Below are 27,048 nucleotides of genomic sequence, written 5' to 3'. Positions count from 1 at the left end.
GACATTGATTCATGCTATCTAAATGAATTCTCATAGATAGAAATATAAAGGCTATAAACAAAACCTCCTGAAAGTAAAAATTTCTTTCAATACATGATATTTCTGCTCAATAAGTATAAAGTGATATCTTCTCTTTATATAAAAAACAAAAACAAGGGGGATCCCTGGGTGGCTCAGTGGTTTGGCACCTGCCTTTGGCCCAGGGCGTGATCCTGGGGTCCTGGGATCGAGTCTGCATCGGGCTCCCTGAATGGAGCCTGCTTCTCCCTCTGCCTGTGTCTCTGCCTCTCTCTCTCTCTCTCTGTGTCTCTCATGAATGAATAAATAAATCTTAAAAAAACAAAACAACAAGTCTCTACTATTAAGTAAGACTGTAAATTATTATATTGAACCAGGATTCCTTTTTTTTACAATAAAGATTTATGTATTTATTTATTTGAGAGAGAGAGAGAGAGAAAGAGAGAGAAAGCACAAGCACGCAGAAGAAAAGAGAGAAGCAGACTCCCTGCTGAACAGGGAGCCCAACATGGGGGGCTCGATCCCAGGACCCTGGGATCATTACCTGAGCTGAAGGCAGATGCTTAACCGACTGAGACACCTAGGTGCTCCGAATCAGGAATCTCGATCTCAGGAAACAGAACCACAGAAGCTAATTTTAGTAGAAAGAAACTTGTTACAGGGTGTTAATAGCATCCGGAATTTCCAGGAAAACTGGAGAACCAAGGTTAGAAGGAACACAGCCCAATTGGTGTGTCCTGTGGAGACCCCACTGGAGCCCCTGCCCATGGCTTGGCGCCTATGATCTAGGGACTGGAGACTGGAACTTCAGTCACAGCTGCCACAGAACAGAGCTTTGGCAGCCACTCTGGCCTGTCTCCTACTGTTATGGCTACTGACATGGCTCAGTTAGGCCTTTAAAGTCTATGTGATGTTTGGTAGAACCTGGGTGGTACGCAAGCATGAAGGAGGGGGGAGATGTAGCTTTGCAGCCTTTCAGACCAGAGGACAGGGAGGGGTAAAACCCCTAGCCCGGGTTTCCCCAGAATGCAGAGCCTGAGACAAGGGCTTTTATTTTGGGAAGTGATCCTAGGTGATAGAAATGGAGGGTTAAGAAGATCTTTAAGCCAGAGATAATGACATTAGCTTGAATCAGTAAGTTCGGCTATTCCCACCATCAGTGTAAACAAAGGCACAAGAGCTGTACACAATTCAGTATGGAAATAAATCCCCCCGAGGAGTGTATCTAGCCTGGTGCTTGGGAGCTTGGCATCATCTTCCACTGGGATCAGGAATACTGGAAAAGGAACACATATGGGATGGAGATGGGAGGATGATGGGTTCATTTCGCATAGGCTGAGCTCCAGGCGCTTGTGTGTAGAGTATCATTGGGAATGTGGGTCTGGAGTCAGGAGATAGGGCATGACTGGGAATTTAGATGTAAGAATCTTCAGCATTTCAGGGTGGAAGTAAAGGAAAAGGAACTGACTGGCAAAGGAGGCTGAGACCCCATGCCCCTCGCCCCACCCCACCCCTTCTGACCAGACAGCTCTGTCATTCTCTCCTCTGTCCTCAGCCATAGGTCTTAGGCACACGACCTGTTTCTCCTCCTCCTGGGTGCTGACGTTACCAGTTCTGACTCCCACTGTGGCTCCGTCCCCCTGGGGCGGTGGTGTTCCCACCAGCTCCTTCTAATGCCTCTGGATCCCTGAAGACAAGCAACCGGATTTTCTTATTTACTTGTCTGTTTATTTCTGAAATAAATTTTACCCCTAATCACTGCTGTCTAATATAATGGAAATAATAAAATCCTCAAACTTGTAAGATTTAGAGAATCTTAAAAAATTCATATGGTTTTGATTCCCTGTGTTCCTGACTCCCTTGCCGAATCCTTAACTGGCATTTCCCTGATTCCTTCCTTCTGCTTTCATGGCTGAGGATGGGACTATTAACTCTTCTCTCTCCTTCTGAGTTCCTCTTCTCAGGGGAAGTTCATGACTCTGTAACAACCTGCTTATTGGCCCAGGCTCAGTGATGGAATCTGCAAAAAAAGATACGTCTTTTTTTTTTTTTTTTTAAGATTTTATCTATTCATGAAAGACACACAGAGAGAGGCAGAGATGTAGGCAGAGGGAGGAGCAGGCTCCCCATATGGAGCCTGATATGGGACTTGGTCCCAGGACCCTGGGATCATGACCTGAGCCAAAGGCAGATGCTCAACCACTGAGCTACCCAGGTGCCCCAAGATACATGTCTTTTGTTCCCATATGAACAGTTTGCAGGTTTAAGAGCCTCCAAACCCAGTGCCATCCATATTCCCTTGGCTTCTGCCCCGTGTAGGATTAGGATTCTCTGAATAGTGTTGCTCAAGCTAAGAATCAAGGAGTCTTCAAAATAGAGGTAGTTGTCAGCTATGTTGTGTGCTTGTGAAGGTAGATAAAGGCGAGGACTGAGAAGAAGCTGTTCAATCTGGCAGCCATGTAGTAATTGGTGATTCCTGGGGTTGGATATACCATACAGTAAGCATTTAGGCAAGTTTATACTTGTGGGAATAACCTAAACCATTGAAAAATTGTCTGTGCCCAAGATCCTATTGGTAGCAAACCTCTAGCAAGAAAATACCTCAATTTCCGTGAGCAATATAAGCATTATGTGTGTGTGTGTGTGTGTGTGTGTGTGTATGCGTGCGCATGCATGCATGTGTGTAAGAATAAGGACAGATCCAAACTAGATCACCATCACCATTCTGTTATGACAAGGGGCAACCAGGAATCCATAGGAACTCAGAGGAAATATTTAGATAATGTCCAAAACAGAAAAATGCGTGCATTGAAATGATAATATTGCTTCTGCTCGCATATCTGGAAGCAAAGTGCTTTTCTTCTTTAGACAGGTGACTGTTACACATGATGAAGTTTCTCTTTATGTCGTAAGTTTCAGTTTTGAAAGGCTATCACCATTGTATAAGTTGCCTGTTAAAAGAATCACAATATATACCAATTGCACCTAAACCCATCTCATGAATCTCTGACAAGTGGGAACTGACATTTTATGTACCTCACTGGGTGAACATTGTACCCCCTCCTTTTTTTTTAAAAAAAAGAAAAATTCTGATTTATTTAAATGCTATGAAAATGTTCAAAGGAAAAGGTCAAGCCCCTTTAATAAATAGTTTGAAAGCAGTTGGAAATCTACAGGGCTGGTTAAGGAGAAAATTTAAGCAATTTGATGTAGAATAATCTTAACATAGACAAGAAGATGTACTAGGAGGCAAGAGGCAGCTGGATTGCAGAGACAGAATTAGATTCCCAGGGACACGTCTGCCTGCGAAGCGCTCATTTTATGTGCCTGCCCTCGTGTCTTCAAAAGTTCTCTGCCTTAAAGGAGAAATTAGAGTAGGAAATATTTAGGGTAAAGGGAGAATCAGTAGGTATGAGACAGCCCCTACCTTCTCTCCATGATTTGTAAATGACAATTTCTGGGATTGCACACTGCCTTAGCCCTCAGAGCAAGCTGAGTCTGGCAGACAAGGTGGGAATATGTATGGGTCTGAATAGTTGATACCCAACATCTAAGTTCATAAATACCTTTCAAAAGAAAGATTTGTAAGATTAACAATTGACTTCTATTTCTCTTTCCCCTTCCTCCCTCTTTCCAATCCTTTTTTCCTTTCCTCCTTCCTTCCTTCTTTCCTTTCCTTTCTCAGATATTTATTGCATCCTAACTTACTCTATGCCAAGTCTTTCTCTCACTGAGAGCATAAAGATGGTTATGCTGAGGCCCACAGTTGCCCCACGGCATGATGGTACCAGCACAGAGAGAAGTACAGATTGCTACAGTGACTTGGAGCTGGGCCATCTGATTCAGGACCAAACTGGTGTGGATCTGGGTTATGAGTGGTTGCAGGGGTCATGAAGAGTAGGTGATCTTCCGGAGGTGGATGTGGAATGAAGGGGAGAGGCGATAAGAGGCTGGGATGATTCCCAGCTTTCTGTTCTGCAAAGCAGGGTAGGTAGTGAATACAATGGAAGAAATATTGGGAGAAAAGGTATTTCAGCATTAGGCATCCTGAGTTTAAGGTATAGTAAGACATTTTAGTGCCTGTAGAGTTGGCTACTTTACATTCCAGTTTAAATACAATCTAGTACAGATGAGCGTCTTATCCACACACATGTCTAGACATATACTATACTTATTAATTATGATAGAATAAAAATAATAATACAGTGGTAGAATAAGCCACTGTGTCTCCTTCACCCTCTTTCTCTCTTCTAGTCCTCTCCCCAGTATCTGATGCTATGAAAGGCAGTTATTATTGGCTAGAGATAGGTTTGTGGGACCACTTTGGAAGACTCTGAAAACCGAGGCCTGCTTCTATGGAGGGCTGTAAGGAGGTACCCACATATGAGAGCCAGCAGTGGTCCAGGCTGTGTGGGGCAATACTGGCAGGGTGGAGCTGGGACCCTGATAGAGGACAGAGGGATAGAAGGGGTAGAGGACTGGAGATTGGTCAAAGAAGAGCATGTTATGTGTCCAAAGAAGACCCCCCTAAGTGGACTGTGTAAGTGTCAGAAGGTGACCTGAAGAAATAAGATGCTTTGTCCCATCTTCTGGCCTTGGTGATCAACTAGTAGTGAGGCTGCATTATTTCTGGTAATGAGCTAAACCTTAGCCTTTAGATGTTTTGGAGCATAAGGCAAGATCGTAACGATAGATAGCACTTACTGAGCTAATTATTAGCGTATCTCCAAGCACATGCTTATTTACATGCACGATCACATTTGCATTATCACAGTAACCTTGTGACAAAAGTATTGTTAGTCCCATTTTATGGATGAGAAAGTGAGGCTTAGTGAGTGGCCTGCTGGAGGGAAAACAGTTAGTGAGTGATGGAACTAGGGATTCAAACTCAGAGCCCACATCTTTAACCAGTATGCTCTACTAATCATCCTTGGGATCAGGGTGGGCTGGGGTGGCCCAGAGAAAGCATGTGGTGAAGGAGAAGAGCAGAAGTCTAAGCAAAGGTGCCTGGGAAATGGTGGTCTTTAAAAGGTGAGTGGGAAAAGACGAGTCCCCAGAGGAGAATGAGGACTGGCCATAGAAAGAAAAGTCAGAAAGGAGAGTGGTCATGGCAGCCAAGGAAATGGAATTTTGATAAGGAGAGAATAGTTGGCTGGCCAGTACTTCCGAGAGGTTGAGTAAGCGAAGCACAGAAACGTGTCCATTGAGCTTGACAATATAATGGTCACTGGCATGGGTGATCTTAGCCAGAGCCAGATTGGGGAGGGCTTAGGAGAGAAAGGGAAGAGAGCAGGTGGAAGCAGAAAGAGCTGATGACTCCATGCGAGTTCGGCTGTGAGGGGGAGGACGCAAGAGGGGCCTGAGGGGAATGGGAATGTCAAGCTGAGAGTCTTTATTGTTTTTTAGGATGAAGAGACTTGTGACTGATTGAGTAAAAGAGAGATAGAAGGCACTGGAAAAACAGAGGGTGATTGAGGGAGAGAGAGAAACAGAGAGAGAGAGAGAGAGAGAGAGAGAGAGAGACAGTGAAAGACACAGACACAGGGACACAGAGAGAAGCTCTAGAGCACAGAGTACAAGTTCCTGAGGGAGCAGCTTTGATAAAGGTAGGATGCCTGCATTGCAGAGACAGGAAGACACATGCAAGGTCACAGATGGCTGAGGAGGAACATGAGGCTTCATGTCTGGTGTTTTCTAATTACTCTCTGCAGAAGGAGGCGAAGTCATCCGTTGAGTGTGAGCGTAGAAGGCGGAGTTGGGGTGGGCTGAAGATGAGGTGAAAGTCTTCCAGCTAAGAATGGGAGATCATGGATTTTAGTAGCAGCTCAGGTGTAGTACTCATCTCCTATCATTAGCTAGGTTATTCCAAATTTTCACTATCATACACAGAAGGAGAAGGAATGATTGACTAAAAATATACTTCAAGTTTTTTAAGTTAAAAGAAAAACATCTTCAGTAATTTTCAAGAAGAGACCCATGGTTGGGGGCAGCTTCAAAGTTAGTAATACTTAAAAGAAAAATACCAGTAACTAGTGTTAATAATTTCCGATCAAATTTTTATATCAACTAAATTCTTTCATGCTGATTAAATTGCTTTGAGCCAAATTGCTTTTGACCAAGTTGCTTTCCACTAAATTAACTTTTGGTTAAGCCCCATGGAGTTGGGTTTATAGAACAGATGGAAAGTTTGGACAAGTGAACAAGAGAGCTTGTTGGCCTGTCATATACCTCTCCTTCAAATTCCATTTTTTCAAGCCATAGATAACCCTTAGATTTGGTGTGAAATAGAAGAATTTTGATAGTTGGAAAAATGAAAACTTTAGGTAGCAGTTTCTTATTTAGAAACAGGAGTACCAGCCTTCCCGTATGAGTACCAGCTTCACACAATTGTTGTTCAGTGGACCTGATTTCTAGAGATCTCACTGAATTTCCAAATTCAGTGTGAGAAATACCATTGTAAATAAATTATCCATAATATAAATTTTGAGCAGTAAACAATTTTTACCAGTAAATAAGAGGAAACAAAAACATATTCATAAATGATACTAAAACATCAAGTTTTAGTAAATACTGGGAACTTCTTATTTATTTATTTATTTATTTATTTATTTATTTATTTATTTATGATAGTCACAGAGAGATAGAGAGAGAGAGGCAGAGACACAGGCAGAGGGAGAAGCAGGCTCCATGCACTGGGAGCCCGACGTGGGATTCGATCCCAGGTCTCCAGGATCGCGCCCTGGGCCAAAGGCAGGCGCCAAACCACTGCACCACCCAGGGATCCCCAATACTGGAAACTTCTAAAACAGCAATCGTTTGAATAGGAGTCCACATTTTTTTTTTTTTTGAAATTCACTTTATAAGAAAGATGACAAAGTTAGTGCAGTACCAGGTATGTAACATTTTCTGTTGCTTGGAATTTGTTGTATGTGCCCAGCTAGCTTAGATTTATCCCTCCCTCTAAACTGGCAGAGAAATGGTAAGAATCAGAAGTCCAATACAAATACATAGCCTGTGCATAAAGGGGCAAAAAGAATTAAGCCCCTCATTCATATTGCAACTGAAGATGGTGCATAGAGTCCAAAATATAGTCTAGGACCTTCCAGATAGTGGGAGCATCGCTCTCAGGTGGTATTCCAGCAAGAAGCAAGACTTGGCTTTTGTTGCCAGCTTCCCACCTATTCAGAATGAATGTCCCTCTCTTGAGTCATCCAGTCCTGATTTCAACTCAACCTAAACATGTTTTTAAAAATCTTTTCTGTACTTGTCCTCTGCCTCCTATCTAGATACTTGAGTTGCCTGTTGATCTTTTTTTTTTTTTTTGGTCTATATTCAGAGTCATCTGTCCTTTGCTGGAGAGATCCAGAAGCCACTTTTGTTTACCCATGCACAAGGATGCATGTGTAGGCAGGACCTCCATAGGATCACCCAAATATGCAGCACAATGGGGCGGGGTCAGTGGGAAGCAAGGCTGGGACCTTAAAGGCTCTAGAATAATGGGAGCCCATAGAGGTTCCTCAGAGCCCGGGAAAAGTTGATCCTCTGTTCTTTCCACACATCCTGGAGTCTTTCTGCTGCACACATTTGCCTCAGTTGACACTTGAAATGGAATCAGGATGTGCACTTTCCACCACTGCTTAAGATTTATGTAAAGGTTTTATGATGGAAATTTGCTCTCCATGCCTATATATTCTTTTGTTTAAAGATTTTGTTCTAAATGTTCAGAAATTGTTTTATTTTTCAATCAAGAAATATATGACAATTACAGCCTTTGTTCTCATGTTTAATACCTGTAGAGTTTAGACTTACATTTAACTTATTGTGACTCTGACCCGAGTAGCTTCTACTTTGCTTCTTGTCAATTTCTGTCCTAAATTCTATATAGAAACTTCTATTTTAAGGCCATACTTTTCTTTGCAAAATTTCCAGAATGTTTCGTTTATCATAATTAATTACCACAGACCTTCTTTCTAATATCTGCTATTCTCTGAGCATCTATGCCAGCTGTGGTGTTATTAAGAATGATGTGAGATTAAATATAGTAGACTCCACTGATCTTAGTGCTTTTTGGTCACCATGCTAACTACTCCTTACCAAGTGGGTCTCAGCTCAACATTGTACATCATGACTGCAAGGAAGCATTTGAATTACGTTTCCCCTGGCAAGGGTGAAAAGTCAGAATGAGATTGATATTAGATTACCTACCTTAATTTTTTTTCTCCATTGAGTATGAATCAGCCATCAATCTCAAGTGAGGATCTTTCTTGTTAAAAATTCTGCAGAGTAATTCTACCACTTGAGAGTCTTCAAAGTTGTCATTCTCTTATTATCTAATTGGTATTTGATAAATAGTCATAGGACAAACCCAACATTTAAAAATTACCAAAGACTATTATGTGTCAGGAATCAAACTAGCATCTGGGACAGAGACAAGCAAGATAAGATTCTTGCCCACAAGGAGCTAACAGTTTGTTGGAGAAGATGAATATATTTTAAGTACCATAGTAGTGCCAACCTGGTCTGGCTTCACAAGAGTGGTATTTTAGTAGGTTGGCATGGAAGGATGACTAGAACTCCATTGGGTAATATAGAGAATTATGTCTGAATATTGGTAAGATCTGTTCATTCAATAATAAGAAACCTTGTAAGATTCCAAGTTAATTGCTTACAATATGTGTTATATAGTAGAGCTAGATAACAGGGTATATGGACACGTAGTAGGTTATCTTTCCAGTCTGTAATAAATCTTCATTCTCTGATTACTGATCTGCCCCTTTTCTCAACCACATAGGCTTTGATAGTAGCCATATTTTGCGAACAGCTCTGAACACTGTTGATTGGCCCAGAGCAGGCATGTGATCAGGCTGAGGAGGTCAGAGATTTTCACTGGCTCTCTGGCCAAATAGATTGGTTTGGGAATGAATGCCTGACCCAAGCTTCCAGAATCCCACCCTAGAGAGTTAAGTTTCAGAAGAGAGGAAAAGAGTGTGAATGAGAGCAAGTGAGAGAGGCATCAGAGATACAAACCAAAGTGGACTATTGATGTAAAGCTATAGAACTTCTGGAAAGAAACATAGGAAAGAATCCTTGTGACCTTGGATTAGGCAAATATTTCTTTTGATAGGACACAATAAATAGGAATTAGAAGAGGAAAAATTTATAAGTTGGATTTTATATATAAAAAAGCTACTCTTTGAAATGCACTGTTAAGAAAATCAAAGGACATGCCACAGACTGGGAGGAAATATTTGGACAACACATATTTGATAAAGGACTCATATATAGAATATATAAAAACTCTTACAACCCAGTGAGAAGAGAAACAACCCACAACTTGATCTTAGCCAAAAGGCTGAGAAGTGATGAGAAACAATCTTCTAAAAGTTGACAAAAGAATTAAGTCCTTCACCAAAGAAGATATATGGATGGGACGTATGGGAAGATGCTAAACATTATTGTTTGTTAGAAAAATAGAAATTAAAGGCATAATGAGATACCACTGCATACTATTAGAATGGCCAAAATGAAGAAGACTAGCCATAATAAGTGTTAAAAGGATGAGAAGCAGCTGGAATGCTCACACACTGTTGGTGGAAACACAGAATGGTACAGGCACTTTGAAAATAGTTTGAGAGTTTCTTATAAAGTTAAACATACACTTAAAGTATGACCCAGCAATCCCATTCTTAAATATTTCTCCAAGAGAAACAAAAACATAAACATATGTCTACACAAAGACCTGCTCATGAATGGTCATAGCAGTTTGATTCATAATAGCTCCAAACTGGAAACAACCCAAATGTCCATCAGTAGTAGATAAACAAATTGTGGTATATTTATACAATATAATAACAAAAGGGGACCTACCAGTAATACTCATAAAAACAGCATGGATATATCTCAAAGGCATTACGCTGAATAGAAAAAGTAATACTATGTATTGAATGACTTTGTATGAAATTCTAGAGAAGTCAAAATGTTAGGAATAGAAAGATCAGTGATTGCCAGGGCTGAAGGTGGGGGAGAGAATGAACTGAAAATAGCACAAAGGAACTATTTGGAGTGATGTGTTCTATAGTTTAATTGTGGTTGTGGTTGCATGACTGTATACATCTGTCAAAACTCATGAAACAAAGAATACATTTTACTATATGTAACTGATTCTTCATTAAAACTGACCAAAATAAGAATGAATGGCAGGGAGGGCTAGCAGCCTAGGAGCATAAACTGTGGTAGCAGGTAGGACCCTGTCTTCTGCCACATGATAGCAAAGTAGAAAAATCTGGTCTGTAGAGATTGGAGGTTGAAGTGAATGTACATAAAAGCCAGATCTGGAGATATATTTTTTTTCTTTTTTAAAGATTTTATTTATTTATTCATGATAGACATAGAAAGAGAGAGAGAGAGGGGCAGAGACACAGGCAGAAGGAGAAGCAGGCTCCATGCCGGGAGCCCGACGTGGGACTTGATCCTGGGGCTCCAGGATCACGCCCTGGCCCAAAGGCCCGCTGAGCCACCCAGGGATCCCCCAATATTTTTTTTCTTTAAAGATTTCATTTATTTATTCATGAGAGACACACAGAGAGAGGCAGAGACACAGGCAGAGGGAGAAGGCTCCCTGTGGGGAGACTATTGCAGGACTCAATCCCAGGACCCTGGGATCATGACCTGAGTGGAAGGCAGACCCTCAACCACTGAGCCACCCAGAAGCCCCTAGAGATTTCTAAAGCTGTTCGCATCCCTGGTTTTAACTTATACCTGGGGCCCAGGTGCATTCCTGTCCTGACTTCCATGAGCCCCTTGTGATAAAGATCCTCATTTTGGCCTAAGCATTCTCAATGGATTTCTGTCACTTATGATCAGAGAAGCCCTACTTCAAGAGGAAATGGGCACCTCTGCAGAACACTGAAAACAAACATTTCTCATGAATGTAATCGTCAGGGGCAGAGAATTGCTTGGCATTTTCCATGAGGAACATGTGTGTGAGAAACTATTCTTGCTAGGACTTCCAGAGGAGAACAGTAGAAAAAGCAACTGCCCTGGGGTCAGGACCCTAAAGTTTAGGCCAGGCTCCATGATACACTAGCTGTGCAGTTGTGGGCAAGTCTACTCCTCTCACTGAACTTCTGTTGTTTCACATGTAAAAGAAGGAATTAAACTGGATTCATGATTTGTAAACTTTTTATCCAAATTAGATAAACAGCCTAACAGGTGAAACAGGTACTAGTGGAACAGCCCTGGCTGATGAGGAGGCAGGCCCCAGCCTACCTACTTGGAGTTCAGGAATGCAGCAGAAATACAGTTTATGGATTATAGTGTTTGAGGATTAAGGAGTGGGAAGTCATCTTCCAGGATTAAGAATACAAATATAGGAACTAAGAATGTAGGCACACCTGTAAGATGATGACAGAGGGAGCTGGGCCTAAAGATAAATGTTTGGAGCTGGAGTCTAGACTGGGAGACTGAGAGAGTGTCCAGAGCAAGACCATTTGTTACTCCTCAGCCCAGGGCTCCATTTCTTTTCTATTTAGCACTTACTGTGTGACTTCTAATAAAATAGAATCATAAGCTCCATAAGGGCAGAAGGCAAATCTATCTTGTTTACCAATTCTTTCATGCTTCCTCAGAAATGTTCCATGAGGGTATCCCTGTCAAGAGCCACTAATTTAAACAGATGATAATCTCTGGACGCTCTGCCTCTTATTCCCAGGAGCACCAAGCAGCTGCTGTCATTTTCTCCTCTTCCTCTTCCCACCAGAACTCTAGGTCCCAGGGATGGCATGAAAAGGAAGAAACAATAATGCTGCCTAGCGAGTCACCGAGATCTTTCTCCTGTGGTTCTGTCCTTCATGAACCTCTTGTGAAAATAGAGCTATTGGGTGGGTTAAAACTCTGTCCGATTCTAACCGTGATAGCAGAGACAGCCAATGTTACTAAGAGTTTGTACCTTATCCTAACATACTAACCAAAGTGGGACTAGAGATCTCAGATGCCTTTTCTCCTTGGCCTCCTCCTGTCCTCTTAGGTGGCTCTGGGACATTGCAGTAGACAAGAATAGTGTCTATGGTCCCTTCTGAGCTCTATGATGCTAGGACTACATTCACTTCAAGAAGGTTCTGAATAAGGTGATGGGGAAATTATAAAAATAGGGATGACTAAGAGACGTACTCTTCTTGATTTCAAAACCATTTTACTTCTGAAATAATTAATCTGCTCTTTAGCTAACACATCAATTTCTTAGAGCATTTACCAAGTGCCTGTTGTTTGTAAAAACCTTCGCCAGGCATTGAGTTGCCAGTTCTAGCTTTTAGTACAGCAGGCTCAGAGAAAGGGCTTGATAGCAATGGGGCTCTGGGTGAGCGAGAATCCAAATAAAACATGTAAATAGAAACTAGAGACCTCATGTCTTGACTCTCTGGGGCTTTTGATGCTACTTTGGCCATATTTATCATTCTGGGGCTTTAGTGAAGTGCCAGAAAACCCATTTTTTAGACATTTTTCCAGGCAGTATTTTGTGCACTTTAGAGCATCTAGCATCATGTAACAGTTTCAGCTTTTTGGTTGGAAGCTGGGGGATTCTGCTGTGCCTTATTTTCTTGTGGGCAAGAAAATATGGCTGGTATAATGGACAAACTTAGCTGTGTTTTTCTTCTGGCCTCTTTCCTGGCCTGTCTGTGTAAACAAATTGTTACCAATCCTGCACTGGACGTTTATCCAGGACCCAGTTCAGACTTTCCTGGTGATCCATGTTCTGGGGTACATTTGACATGGGCCATTTGTTGCCCTGGGTCAATTGGCTGTGCGTTGGATGGAACTGTAGAGCATCTTAGTGGCTATTAGATCTGGCAAGGCCTTGAGAAAGCTGCAGTGACCATGTCCACAGGTGGAGGGAGGCAGTTGACATATGTGTCAGAGCCTGTGAATGGCTCTCTGTATCTCACGGGAGGGGAATGTGGGCCTGGTGGTGCCTGTAATGTCTGGGAAGAGAGCACCATGAGATATCAGTTGTCCAGAAACTTCAGGGCTGAGATGTTCTGGGTAACTCCTTCTTCCTGGATGGCTAAGGGTTTATTTATCTTTTAAACCCCCAAACATTTTATTTGACCACATGAAGAAGTAAGAAGTTTGCTGAAATGTAGGTATGCACAGAGCTCCTCTTGCAGTCCCTTCCTTCTTGGCTCCTGAAGGGTGTCCAGGATCACATAGAAATCCAGTAAAAGAGATTGTTCCTAAGGCTAGATATTCCAAGGGTTTATGATTATAATCCAAAAATATAAATATCTCTATTAGGGTAACTCTGTAAGCACTTACCGGTCCTTTCCATCATGAAAAACAGGGGAAAGGGGAGGGGCTTCTTCCTAAACCCTCTGGGTGAAGTCTTTGAGCAGGAGCCATGGAGGCAAAGAAATCATTTCTGGAACTGCAAGACTTAACATGCTCCCCTGATCTTTTCCTTGCCAGAGGGGGTCAGTGAAATCTACTGGGCATGCCCCACTGTTCCTATCTCTCCTTGGGAAATGACTTCTCCTGTTTTGTTTTTATTCATAGCTTTCTTTACATGGACACATTCCATACAATTCACCCATTTAAAGTGTATGATTCAATAGTTCTTAGTATATTTATAGAGCTAAACCATCATCACTAAAGTCAATTTCAGACTATTTTTATTACTCCTGGAAAGAAATCCTATACCCTCAAATTGTCCTCCCAACCCCCTCATCCCCCTCCCTGCCCTCGGGAACCCTAAATCTATTTTCTGTGTCTATAGATTTGCATATTCTGGACACCCAATATAAATGGAATCATACAATAGGTGGTCCTTTGTGGCTGGCTTTCGCTCAACATGTTTGCAAGGTTCATCCATGATATAGCAGGGGTCAGTACCCCATTCCTTTTTATTGCCAACTAGGAGGCCAGTGTGTGGATATACCACATTTTATTCGTTCACTACCTGACAGACACATGGGTTGTTTTCATGCTTTGGTTACTGTGAGGAATACTGCTGTAAGCATCCATGTACAAATTTTCATGCAGACATAGGTTTTCATTTCTCTTGGGTGTAGCTACTATACTCAGGAGTGGAGTTGCCGGATTATACAGTAACTCTTTGTTGAACTGTTTGTCCAGGGCTGCCTTATAAAGCTCAGCAGATTGGAGATATTTTTTCATACTTCAATACTCCTTGTTTCCATTTTACTTAGAAACTTGGATTAGGAATATGTGTGTGCAGTGATTTTTGTTGATGAATCTTCCATTCAACTCTTTTAGTGTTCACATGTTTGCTTTAGCTTGTGGAGGTCAAAGTCCAGACTGTTTGTATGTTGTTATCAAACAATCCTCTTCATTTCCCCCTTTTCCATTTGTTCCCTGCAGGTCTTTGGGACCCTGGTTTGTTTTTTATCTTGCGAATTACAGAAATAGGAATGGAAAACTCCTATTATACTGAAGACTGGGGGCTGGAGGTGAGGTTAGCAAGGGGGCAAAGGAGGCAGGTGGGAAGAGTCTAAATCCTGAAACGCAGGGTCGGGCCACTGGGCTCTGTGCCCCTGGTGCCCCGGGCTGCCCTGTGGCCACTGGGCCACCTCCCAGGGCTCCCAGGGCTCCCCGGTCTCAGCGCCCTACGTGCGGCCCGGCACTCGCAAGAAACACCTGCGCACAGCAGTTGCCAAGGACCGAGGAGCTGTTTGAGGCTCCATATCCTGTTTGGGAATTGTTTCAAATGAAATCAGTGACTCTTCCCTGCATTAAAACAATTGTTTTTTAAATGAGAAAAAAAAAAAAAAAAAGAAAGAAGGAAAGCAGCAAGGAGTCACCCTTCAGAGCAGTGGGTGCACAGCCGTCACCCTGCCCTGTGGCGGGGCCTCACCCCTGCCTGCTGCCTCCGCTGCGCCCCTCCCGTCTGGAGGGCGGGAGGAGTGTGGGCAGCTGCTTGCCAGCTGGTGCCTTGTCCCTCTTGCTTCTGGGTCAACTTTCCCTTCTTTTCTTCATCCGCCATTTATTTGTTGAGAGCATTATGTGTGTGCACTGTGCGGGGCCCTGGGACAGTCAGAGGCCTGGCCCTCCCAGGATGTGCTAGCTCTTTATTCTCTCCTGCCTTTCCCTCATTTTCTAGCTCACTCTCCATGCATTTCTTACTCCTCTTCCCCTTACTTCTCTAATTTTACATGTTAAAGGGACTCCATTTTTTTTTAAAAGTTATTTCCGTGTGCATGTTGCATTTTTTGGACTCACACAGGAGGAATTTAGAGTTAAAGGGATTTGGCACATCCCTGTCCCCAGTGGCCTCCTCTCTTCCTTGGAGGATAAGGTGAGATCCAGACTGAGTCTCTCTGAGGAAAGGAGGAAATGTGAGAGTGGGCACATCTGTGCTCTTGCCGCTGGCTAGGAGAGAAGGTGGTGCTGCTTGGGGAAGGTGCAGGTGTGGGCCCGCACTCATGCATGTGCCTGTGCCTGTGTGTGTGTGTGTGTGTGTGTGTGTGTGTGTGTATGTAGGGGGCCCCTGGGGAGATGGCCGAGAGAGGCACTGGATAGAGGCACTAGAAGTCCCCGAAGCCCATTGGGCCACTTGACTGGCATCTGGATGCAGCCTCAAAGTTTGCCCTTGAGAATGCTTCTGGCCCTCCTCTCGGAATACTTTGTCTCATTTCCATCAGGATGCTATGGGTCTTAGGTGTCTCATACACCAGAATGTTTGGGGACCCTGCCTCTGACCTGTCTGATTCAAGGAAGAGTCCTCCTTATAAACAGATGTAAATAATAGGTCTCACCTCTGCCCAAGAGTCATTGCTTTTCCTCGGAGAGGTGGTACAGCTGTATTCCTATCTTCTTTAAGCAAGATTCTGATGGCTAAATGGCCAAGAGTTCTGAACTAGAGCATGGAGGGGCATTTAGAGTAGTATTCTTTAAACTGTTGGTAGTGAAGGACCTGTGAGTGAGTTTTTTGGTTTTTTTTTTTGTTTGTTTTATTTTTATTTTTTTATTTTTATTTATTTATGATAGTCACAGAGAGAGAGAGAGGCAGAGACACAGGCAGAGGGAGAAGCAGGCTCCATGCACCGGGAGCCCAATGTGGGATTCGATCCCGGGTCTCCAGGATCGCGCCCTGGGCCAAAGGCAGGCGCCAAACCACTGCGCCACCCAGGGATCCCTTTGGTTTATTTTTTATTTCTAGTCATTTGTAAACTGACGACTTGTTTTGGTAAAATACAATAAAATACTTGAAAATTGAATGGAAAAAACCTCAGACATACAACATACAAGCTCTGATTTTTTAAAAATTAGATTTGATAAGTATCAAATTGTTCTGAAAAACTGATATAGAAATACCTTTAAAAATTATTTATTTATTTATTTGAGAGACAAAGAAAGATCACAGTCAGGGGGAAGGGCAGAGGGAGAAGCAGACTCCTCACTGAGTGGGGAGCCCGATGCAGGACTCGATCCTGGGACCTTGGGATCATGACCTGACCTGGAGGCAGACACTTAACTGACTGAGGCACCCAGGTGCTCCGATATAAAAATTCCTAAACACTCTCTGTTTCTGTATTTTTCTTGTTGTAGACTAGTAAGAGATTGTGAACTGGCAGTAGTCTGCAGACCCCACTCTTGTCCCCACTCCCTCCCTTCATCCCTGGGAGTAGCCAGCTCCTGCCTTGGGCTGGATGACAGGAGCATTGGCAGGCTGTGAAGATCTCTCCACATGGAGTGCACTAGGGAGCAGAAGTACCCTCCTGCATCTGATTGTTGTACTCTCTAAGACTTGGGGTTTCTCAGACAGCAATTTTAGTAATAAGGGGCTGAATCAGCCGAAGCTGGTTTTTAGGTACAAAACTCATGGAATCCATAGCAAAACTGCTGTGGTAGGCCCAGGAAAGGCAGAGGCCAGGGTGGTTCCAAGGACCCTGGCAGTCCAGGTCCATGGACCTTTACTTGGAGCCCCACCATCAACAAGGCTTAGCTCCTACTGTCCTCAATCTGTGTGCCTCTTGGCATGAATGATCAGGAGATTCTGTGGCTTGAGTCTGGGAAAAAAGTCTACCTCAGTCCAATTAGTGGTAGACCAACAGATGGAGTCTCATAGCCCGCTCTCCAACCAGTAGGCTTGTGGAAACCAATTCCTTGAGAAAGAAGTTAATGGCAGGGGACCAAGGTGGCTGTTGGTGCAAGCTGCTGCCTGTGGAAGGTCTGGGACAATGTGCCACTTCTCAAGCAGGAGGACGGTTTTAATCACTAAATTGCAGGGAGAAATTCCTGCCTTGTCCTGTGTAATCGGCTCATCCCCCTGGGTCTCTAAGTGTGCTGAAATGTTGCTTCCTAGCTTCTGGTCTAACTACTCACTTAGCAAACAGGAGTCTCCATGGAAGGCACTGACCTGTGATTTATGTGTCATAAAAGGGCTGGGGTGTTTGATGCCTGTACTTATCTGCTTGAGAAGAAACATTAAATGAGAGCTAATGGACCCTCGGCTTCTAATGTGGCTGCTGCTTGCTTAATGCGCAGCGCACAAGTGCTCCGTTTCAGTCTGGCTCCCTGGACAGGCCAAGCTGATTTTCATCCTGCAGATCTCAAAGCTCAACCACAGCTAGAACCATGACATTAGAACTGAAAGGCCCAGAGCTTCTATTTTCTCTGTTCTATACCTTCACCACTGAGAGTCTCTTGCTGCAAAGATGTTTTTTAAAAAATAAATACGTATTTTAAAAGACTTTTGTTTATATTTGAGAAAGAGAGAGAGAGGGTTCAAGTGGGGTGAGGAGCAGCAGGAGAAGCAGGTTCCCCACAGTGCAGGGAGCCTGATGCGATGTGGGGCTCCATCCTGGGGCTCCAGGATCATGACCTGAGCTGAAGGCAAATGTTCAACTGACTGAGCCACTCAGGTACCCTGCCGTAAAGATGTTTTATACACAAAATTTCAGAGATAAAATCCTAATGTGAAGCAAACATTCAAGCTGATGACACCATTTCAAATGATAGCTTGACAATCCATAGTTCCAGGCGGAAGTTCCAGACGACCTTATACTGAACAATTTCTTCTACAGAGTTCATTTGAATCCAGAACGACCGTATTTTCCTTTAGCCAAGGAAGGGGTGGGGAGTGCACAGAATCAGTTAACTCTGGGTCTCTACCGGCAGCAGGCTCTAGGTGGCACTGCAGTGCAACATTATAATGCATTGTAAGGCATGTTAGCGTGCAGAAAACCGGGGAACATTTAGTGCTCAGAAAAGTTAAACACTTTAAGGAAGGGAGTACAAAAATCGCTACTGCTGTAAAAGCCTTGGGACCCCAGACCATTTTCTTCAGGGAACAAACGGCTAAATGGCAAGGATGGTGTAGGAGGGAATATGCACCTAGTGGTGATTTGCAAAATCTAAACACAAGCTGAGAATCAGAACTATCTTCTGTGCTTGGGGAATGAGGAGGCAGAGAAGAAGCCTGAGAAGACAGACTAAGGATGAGAGAGGAATGGATTTTTAAGTTATTATTTTATTTTGAGGAAGAATGTGATCTGAAACACATGAAATTCCTCTGATTTTATTCTCTCACTGACCATTGAACTGAATTAATGTTAGTATAGCTAATAGTTATATACTGTAATAGAGAATCATGAGAAGTAATACTGATTAAAGGTACTTGCAATCATGAATGATAAAATGAATTAAGCAAGAAAAATTAAGTGAAACATCAAAAATGTCTTTCTCATGGACCACAAAATCTAATACTTCAGTTTATGTTAGGTTTATGAAATAAGGAATAGTTTGGCCCACCAGATTTTGATGGTTCGGGAGGTACATATAAGCTTATTATCTGAACCTTATCTATCCCTGATTTACAAGGATTTGTTCAATTCATTCCTCTAAATCAGTGGTTCTCAAAGTGTGGTTCCTTGACCAACAGCATCAGTATCACCTGAGAATTTGTTAGAAATGCACATTCCTGAGCCCCACCCCAGAACTCCTAAATCTGAAACTCTGGGGATGGAGCCCAGCAATTGATGTTTTAGTCAGTCTTCCAGGTGATTTTGAGGCATGCTCAAGTTTGAGTACAATTGCCCTAAAGAGTCTTTCGAGTATATGCGGGGAAGAGGGAGGATAGGTAGATCATTCAGTATACATTTGAGCCCTTAATATATTTTAGCAGTATGATAAGTGCTGGAATTACAATCAAGAAAACATGATTCTAAATTTAGGGGAGAAAGGGCGCCCGAGTGGTTCAGTTAGTTAAGCATTGGACTCCTGATTTCAACTCGGGTCATGATTTCAGGATTGTGAGGCATGGTTGTGAGGTTGAGCCCCATGTTAGGCTCTGTGCTGGGCATGGAGGCTGCTTAAGATTCTCTCTCTCCGAGATACCCGGGTGGCTCAGCAGTTAAGTGCCTGCCTTCGGCCCAGGGCATGATCCTGGAGTCCCAGGATCAAGTCCCACATTGGGCTCCCTGCATGGAGCCTGCTTCTCCCTTTGTCTAAATCTCTGCCTCTCTTTCTCTCTCTGTGTCTCTCATGAATAAATAAATAAATAAATAAATAAATAAATAAATAAATAATGTCTGTAAAAGAAAAGATTCTCTCTCTCCCTTTTCTTTTGCCTCCCCCACTACCTCTCTCTCCCTCTCTAAAAAAAATAGTGGGGAAATGGGCATACCTACAACTATAAATGTAATAACTGCTATATAATATAGTAATTCTGTCTAGAAGGAAGGAGGACAAAGTCTTAGAGGGTGGTGGAGGACATTTGAACAGTCTTGAGGGATGAAAAGATTAATGAGGCAGAGAAGGGCTTGTAACTTTTAACATTGCCTTTCGTTATTGCCAGAGAAGAGTTTTGTCCACTTTAAAAAATAGAGTTGAGCATATTGAGAGAGACTATTTGAGTCTTTCTTTCCCTACCAGACATGGGCTTTGCAAGTCACTTATTAAGAGGGAAAATCTGGCTGGCCTTGGACTTCCACTCAATGGTAGAAGACAATTAAGTAGTATCTACAAAGTTCTGAGGGGAACAGTGACTCTAGGATATTATACTCAGTCAAGGTGTTGGCCAAATGAAAAGACAATAGATAGACATTATCGTGCATTAACAAACTCAAGAAATACAGAATACATGAATACTTCCTGGAAAAAAGAACAGCTTAATGACAAGATGCAGTCATGTAAGAGGTAAGTCAAAAATAAAGGACTCAGGAATGATGTAGCACAATAAAAGATTCATTATATTGTTGAAGAATGAGAGTACAAATTTCCTCATCTTTTTTAGCAGAAAAGTAGAATTTTTTTAGCAGAAAGTAGATTTTTTTTTTTGATAGAGAGTGCTCCCAGTGGAAGTGGGGGGAGAGTCAAAGGGAGAGAGAGAGAAAGAGAGAGAGAATCTCAAGCAGATGCCACACCTAGCCCACTGCAGAGCCCGATGTGAGATGGAGCCCTCACAACCCTGAGATCATTACCCTGAGATCACGACCTGAGCTAAAATCAAGAGTCCAACACTTAACTAACTAAATTACCTGGGTGTCCCAGGAAGTTGATATTTAAAACAGCTCTAACCACTTTATGCTTTTTAATAATCATTTCTTCTTAACCTAGAGGGATCTTTTAAGAAATAATACCATTTACGGCAAAGAAACATTTATCTGGTTTATTTTCCTTTACTCTTCTTCAGCTTCTTTTTTTATCTGTTAAGTAAAGCTAAGTTTTGAAACTTTCCAAAAATTAAAACTAGTTAATATAGAATAAACTCATTTTAACTAGCTTATTCCATCCATCCATCCATCCATCCATCCATCCATCCGTCTATCCTTATTCACTCTCTTTCACTCTCATGGTTCTAAGCATCACCTGTTTGCTTATGATGCTCAATTATTTGCCTGATGGCTCTTCTGATCATGTCCAATAGCCCACTTGGACAGCTCCACTTGGGTGTCCAATGAGCACTGCAAACTTCACGTGTTCAAAGCCAAACTTATTTTCATCTTCCTAATCCAAATTTGCTGTTCCTCCTGTATTCCCATATTACCTGTCTCAGTTCATGATATCACCATCAAGTTGGTTAGCAAAGTCAGAAATCTGGGGTCATCCTAGATTTCTCACCTCTCCTTAATCCTTCCTATCCAACCAGTCAATACTATCACTTCCTCAATATTTAGTTTTCCTCTTTTCTTTATCCCAGTTATCACCGACCTAGGAAGTATCCTTGCCAGGGTCTTTGACAATAGCTTCTTAACTGATTTCTTGGCTTTTCTACATTTATATTCATTGTTTTTATTCCTGCCAGAAAGATCTTTCTAAATGCAAGTTGACCTTGTTAACTCTTCAGCTAATATCCTTCAGTGGTTTTTCTATTTCCCTTGGGATAAATCTCAGGCTACTGAACGTACTCCACCCTCAGTCTTTGGACTAACACTTCTATTCCTGACTTACTGCGATGTGGACAATTGCTGACTGGAATTCCTTTGTTTCCTTTATGGCCTAGATGATGCCTACTTAAATTATTGAAGCACAGCTCCAAGGTCACTTCAGGAAGTTCTCCTAGTCCTTGGACTAAGTTTATCTCTTCTGTGCTCTGTGGTGTGCTTCATATACATCTGCTGTAGCACTTAGTGTCAAGAGCTGTTTATGTATTGGTCTCACCCACTGTCATTGTAGGTTCCTCTGTACTAGGAACTGTGTATGTGTGTGTGTGTGTATGTGTATGTGTGTGTGTGTGTGTGTGTGTGTTTAATCATGGTGCCTGTTACACACCGTGGCACATAGTAGGCACACAGAGGCTATTGAAATGAACCAAACAATCCTGGTATTTCTTTCTATTGACTACCAGATACACATCTTCTGTCCCTTGGGCCCAACTGGATAAACACTGCCAAATTCAATAGTGCTCCATTTTTCCGAGCTCTGGGCAGACCACCTTCCTTCTGTGGACACATTCTTTCTTCAGATATGTTAATACTATTGATTAAGTGATAGCTTTCTTTTAAAGCAATCACATTCCAGTCATGTCTCTCTAGACTACATTCTAGGCTCCTTAACTGGGTTTTTTTATTCTTTCATTCATTAGTTCACTTATTCTCTTCATGGAAAGCTACATGTTTAAGAGGCATCTACTAGGTTGTCAATAAAATGGTGCCTCTTGTATTACTGGTCTTCATTGTGTAGGCCCCCCAAGGTATGCGCTCGGTGGATGCTTCAGTGGGAGGGATATATGTATAAGGTGGGAGCCCATGTCAGGGGAGGGCAGGAGGCCTGTGTGCTGAGTCCAACTTCAGTCAAGTCCCTCCAGTTCTTGAGAACAGTCTAGTATAAAGATAAAGAGCTCTGGATTTGGAGGGAGGCAGCCTTGTTCCAAATCTCAGTTTAACAGCTTAGTGGACATGTTCCTAACTGTGAATCTCTTCAACTGTGAAATGGGAAGAATAGTAGGACTGACCTTATAGGGTTGTTTTGGTAATTAAGAGATGATGTTGAAAAAGACAATGGCAGGTGACAAGCATGCAACCAATGGAATTCAGCTTCCTCATTGCTGTCATCATCGCTGTCATCCTCACCATCATTTAACAGTGAGTGCTCTAGCATAGCCTCAGCCGGACTATTCTTCAGGTCCTCCTCACACCTCCTCCCCTTGGGTTGTGATTTGGTTGATAGAGGTGGGAGCCTGAGGAAGACCTGGTGGATGTCCCAACTGCCAATTGCCTTTTTCTGCTTCCTCTGTTAGAGATGCTTTGGGTTTTTAGGGACTCTATTTATATAGGGATTATTTAGCATTTTTATTCTCCAAAGGTGCTGGCATAGATTCAGTCTGTAATTCTAAGGAAAAGGCGTTTAGCTGTGCCTTTCTTTGTTTGTCAGGAACATTTCTGTAGATAAGCACCCTGCACAGTAAATAAACTGCATTGTTATTACATTGCCTAGCAATTTACCTGTAACAGACGGCTGTGCCTGCTATAATGACATGATAGCTAATCCATAGCCCTGCATGATTTTATCTTTTACTGGAGGAGGCTGGCAAGTTTAAAGGGGACGCCCTCAAGGATCAGCTAGGGGAAACTGGTTCTGGTTTTTGTGAGTGAGGTTTGTTTGTTTGTTTGTTTTTTTTCCACAGGAGATGCACTGAAAGTCCAAGTCCTGTGTCTGGATTTTGAACAAGTGCTTAATTTCAGGATCAATTACCTTAAGCTTCCCACAAGTAGGTTCTACCAAAAGCTTCCGTTTGATTTAATTAAGGAAGTCTCTCAGTCCTCAAGGCTGTGGTTAATACAGAAGATAATTTTTTTTTCTTCTTACTGCATTAGAAATTTTGGATATGTAAATAGCCTATCGTCCAACTTGTCTTAAAAGGAACTAACAATTGCCTTTGGCAATCGGTAAATAAGCCTGCTTTCTTTTATTTAACTTCCTGTATGCTTTTTGATAGAGCCCTCAAAGTGACATTATTAGATCCAAAGGCAAGAACCATTTTATAGCTCTATTAGTTTGACCCTGCTTACCAAAACACCCAAACAATTCATAGTGTCACCATAATTTTCAATGTAAACTACAGAATTGGATTCTCAGTTGCACTTGTTTTTTTTGTGGTTTACTGTTTGTTCCTCTGACTAGATTGAAAGTTTCTAGAAGGAAGGACTGGGCCTTGATTTCTCAGGAGGCTGTGCTCCCCTGGAAAGGGCACAGACTTAGGGTTTAACCCGGGTTCAACTCCTGGCTTTTAGCCATTAACAGCTCTATGACCTTGGGTGCTTTTCTGTAATCTTTCTGTTGCTATTCTCCCAAAGCTTGTTTAAGATACACTTGTGCCCCTTGTAGCACTTCTTTTTACTAAAAATATTTTATATACAAATACATGCTGTATTTGTATTTGTATAATACACAAATACTTTATATACAAAATCTATGCATCTTTTTATGGTACTTTAATTATTTTTCTAAATGGTCTCAGATACCCTTCACAGTTTAAATATTACTGGTAGTGCTTGGCAGAAGGAACAAGAATTGTTTCACATCAGGGAAACTTCTCACAGTGGTACCAATCCCTTTCCCCCCATTTGTTCCCACCTCCTCAACATTTTCTTAGGAAAGAAAATGTGTCACTCTTCTTAGTGATGAATTAGGCAGGGTGGCTGCTTGCTGGGGACTATTTATATCTCTCTAATCTATTTCTCTCCATCTCCAGCACCACCAATAGCTAACATTTATTGAAGGCTTACAGTGGGCCGTGTGCTCCACAGGCATGATCTCATTTAATCCCCACTAAAACCATTATTATTGCCATTTTACAGGTGGGGAATTTGAGGCTTAAAGGGGTGAAGCGAATTATCTAAGGTCACACAGCTAATTAGTGTCAGACTCCGGTCCAATATCTCACCTAGAAGCGTGGAGGGCTGGTAAGGGGACAGATAGAGGCCTTCCCAGCATCTTGCTTCTCTCAGGTCATCCTCTTCTCCACATGGAAACACCATGAGCTTTTGCAAAAGAAAATCCAATGGCCCCATACATGTCCTCTCCCGATCCCTACCCCGCTTTAACAATCAGAACGATTTGGCTTCTGCCCACCTTCCCTGACTCATCTGGCACCACCTTGCCCTTGCTTTCTGCCTTTTGTGACCTTTCAGTACTGGAATGTGCTATCTCTTCCCTGTCCTCAGAGCCTCCGTACATGTGGTTCCTTCTGGCTGGAACATCCCCTCCTTTCCTTGCCAGCAGGCCCAATCCTTACCCTGGCCTTCTCAGCCTTCTCCAGTGATTTCACTCCTCCTGCTGATGTAGGATGCTGCTTGCTGGTGGGACCATTTGTACCTCCCTAGATCTGTTTGTTCCTGACCTTGTGTTAGGATAGGTTCCCCTGTCATGTGCTGCAGAGCAGCCTGTGTCTTTTCTTAATGGCACTTATCAAGATTTATAGTTTCAAAAATTTTATCTGTGTAGCCATTTGGTTAATGTCTATGTATTGTGCGCTGATTGGAAGTTTTGTCCTCAAACATTGTCCCCTTTAGCTCACTTTGTATTTTCAGTGTCTAGCACAATACCTGGCACATGGTATCATTTTTGATGCTGAGTGAAAGCTGAGCTTAAAGAAGCTGGGAAATGCTAATGATGGGTTCTGGGGTGTCTCAACCTTCTCCTGTTCCTGCAGGAGCAAGCAGCATGTACAAACTGCATGGCCTCTGGGTCTCTTCACGTGTGTGTACATGTGCATCTCTGAATGTTTGTGTGACATGCACACACACACACACACATACACCCTCTCTCCATTACAGGCAGCTGAACCAGGAAGGTGAAGAATATTTTTCATGGCGTTATTTTTATGATAATCTATTTCGATGGTTAATTTGGTTTAGGACACTGATTTATCACCAGTTTATAGATCTCTCTCTCTCTCTCTTTTTATTGTCCTATTTGAATTATAAGGATGGCATGTGTGAAATGGAACTTCTTGGCCTATTGTTCTGCTTCTCACGCAACCAGTGTAGTTCAGACAATAAAAAGATCTATAAAATTAATATATACACAGAGTGAGAGATGAAAGAGAGGGACAGAGACAGAGAAAATGGGTAATGCTTTGGAACTGGATACCACATTTATCTCTCTCTGGTGAAGTTCAGAATAAAAATTTACATGTGGAGGAGGCATAAATGAGGTATGAAGGTGTTGTCCTCTCATGTGAAAAGAGGTCTAGTAATTCTAGCTTACCTATGTTACGCGGAAAACATATTTTTCCTCTTGTCCTTAACCATTTTAAGGGCTTTTTGACTACTGAGATAACTTTAGAAATACGTGCTCCAAAAGTGTGATGTTAAGGAAAATAAGTATCAGGCCACTTGGATTATATAATTGCTTAGTCTGCCAGGCACGTTTCAATTATATCACCGATAGGCATCTAAAATGAATATTTCCTTGTGAATTTTCTCCAGTGCCTGGTACACACCCGGCACAGGGTCGGTATTCAATAAGTATTTGTCAGATAAAAGTATAACAGAAGAGCGCTGAGAGGTATGGCTGGTTAATTGGTACTCTGAGGTACAATCCTGAGCTTGCTGATTGTTCAGCAGAGGAAGGATTATGTCCCTTTCCTATCATCTGCTCTGGCAGTGGTACTACCTCACGTCCTTTTCTGGCCAACTTTTCCACTTCTTTTGGCTCCTGGACTCCCTCTTGGCTTTTGTTATTCTTCCCACACTAGCTATTCACCAATTCCTTCCAATCAGTGAGATGGGAAAAATTCTAGTGGAGTAAGTTGATCCTGATAAAATGCCTTCTGTGTGGAAAACAAATAGCAATCTTCCTACTTTCCAAGGGAGTATTTTGAATGACCAGGTGGCAGTTCCCAGATGCGACTTCACTTGAGGTTCTTAGATTGACTATTTATTGCTATGCTTGAAATGATGGTTATTATTGTTACAAATATTATTATGCTGAGGAAGCCAGCTTGCAAGCACAGACAGCTGCATTGTTTACAAACATAATTAATGAGGTGATTTTTAATATCAACAGCTCAGCACCAGCCTTTCTAAAGACTGTTTATGGCCTGGGCCACAGAGCCATTTGTAACTTCTACAGCACTTCTCTGACGGGGCCGCCTCCAAGAGTCATTTCCTTTGGCTGGGCCCTGGTTTATTTTATGAATGACAAAAATAAACCTCTACTTGTTGCTGGTGAGAAATGGTTTATGTCTAGCAAGCCCATGTTCACCAGAAGATAAACACAGGAATACCTTTCTAAGGAGTGATGGTACATTTCTTAGCAGCTAACTTCTGTATTTATACAATAGTCATCCAACTAAGATGGCTGTCCTGGGGAACTGGGAAGGAATGGCATATTCCATTTCTAAACATGGAAATGTTTTGTGTGGTATGATGGTCTATAAACACCTGTAGTATGTCAATATTCAGAAGAATGGCTTCTACTTCAAATAGGCTTTCGACAGCCCAATAATTGAAGCCTTTTACATGACCTCAGACGTTTGTTTCCATTTAGTTATATTTGGGTGAAGGATTTCAACAAAAGATGTTCTCTCCTCCAAATTTGTCCTGGCCTGGCATAGCCTTTCAAAATGGA

This window comes from Vulpes vulpes, chromosome 6 (assembly GCF_048418805.1).
Source record: "Vulpes vulpes isolate BD-2025 chromosome 6, VulVul3, whole genome shotgun sequence".
Lineage (NCBI taxonomy): Eukaryota > Metazoa > Chordata > Mammalia > Carnivora > Canidae > Vulpes > Vulpes vulpes.
Note: the sequence above shows the minus strand (reverse complement) of the source record.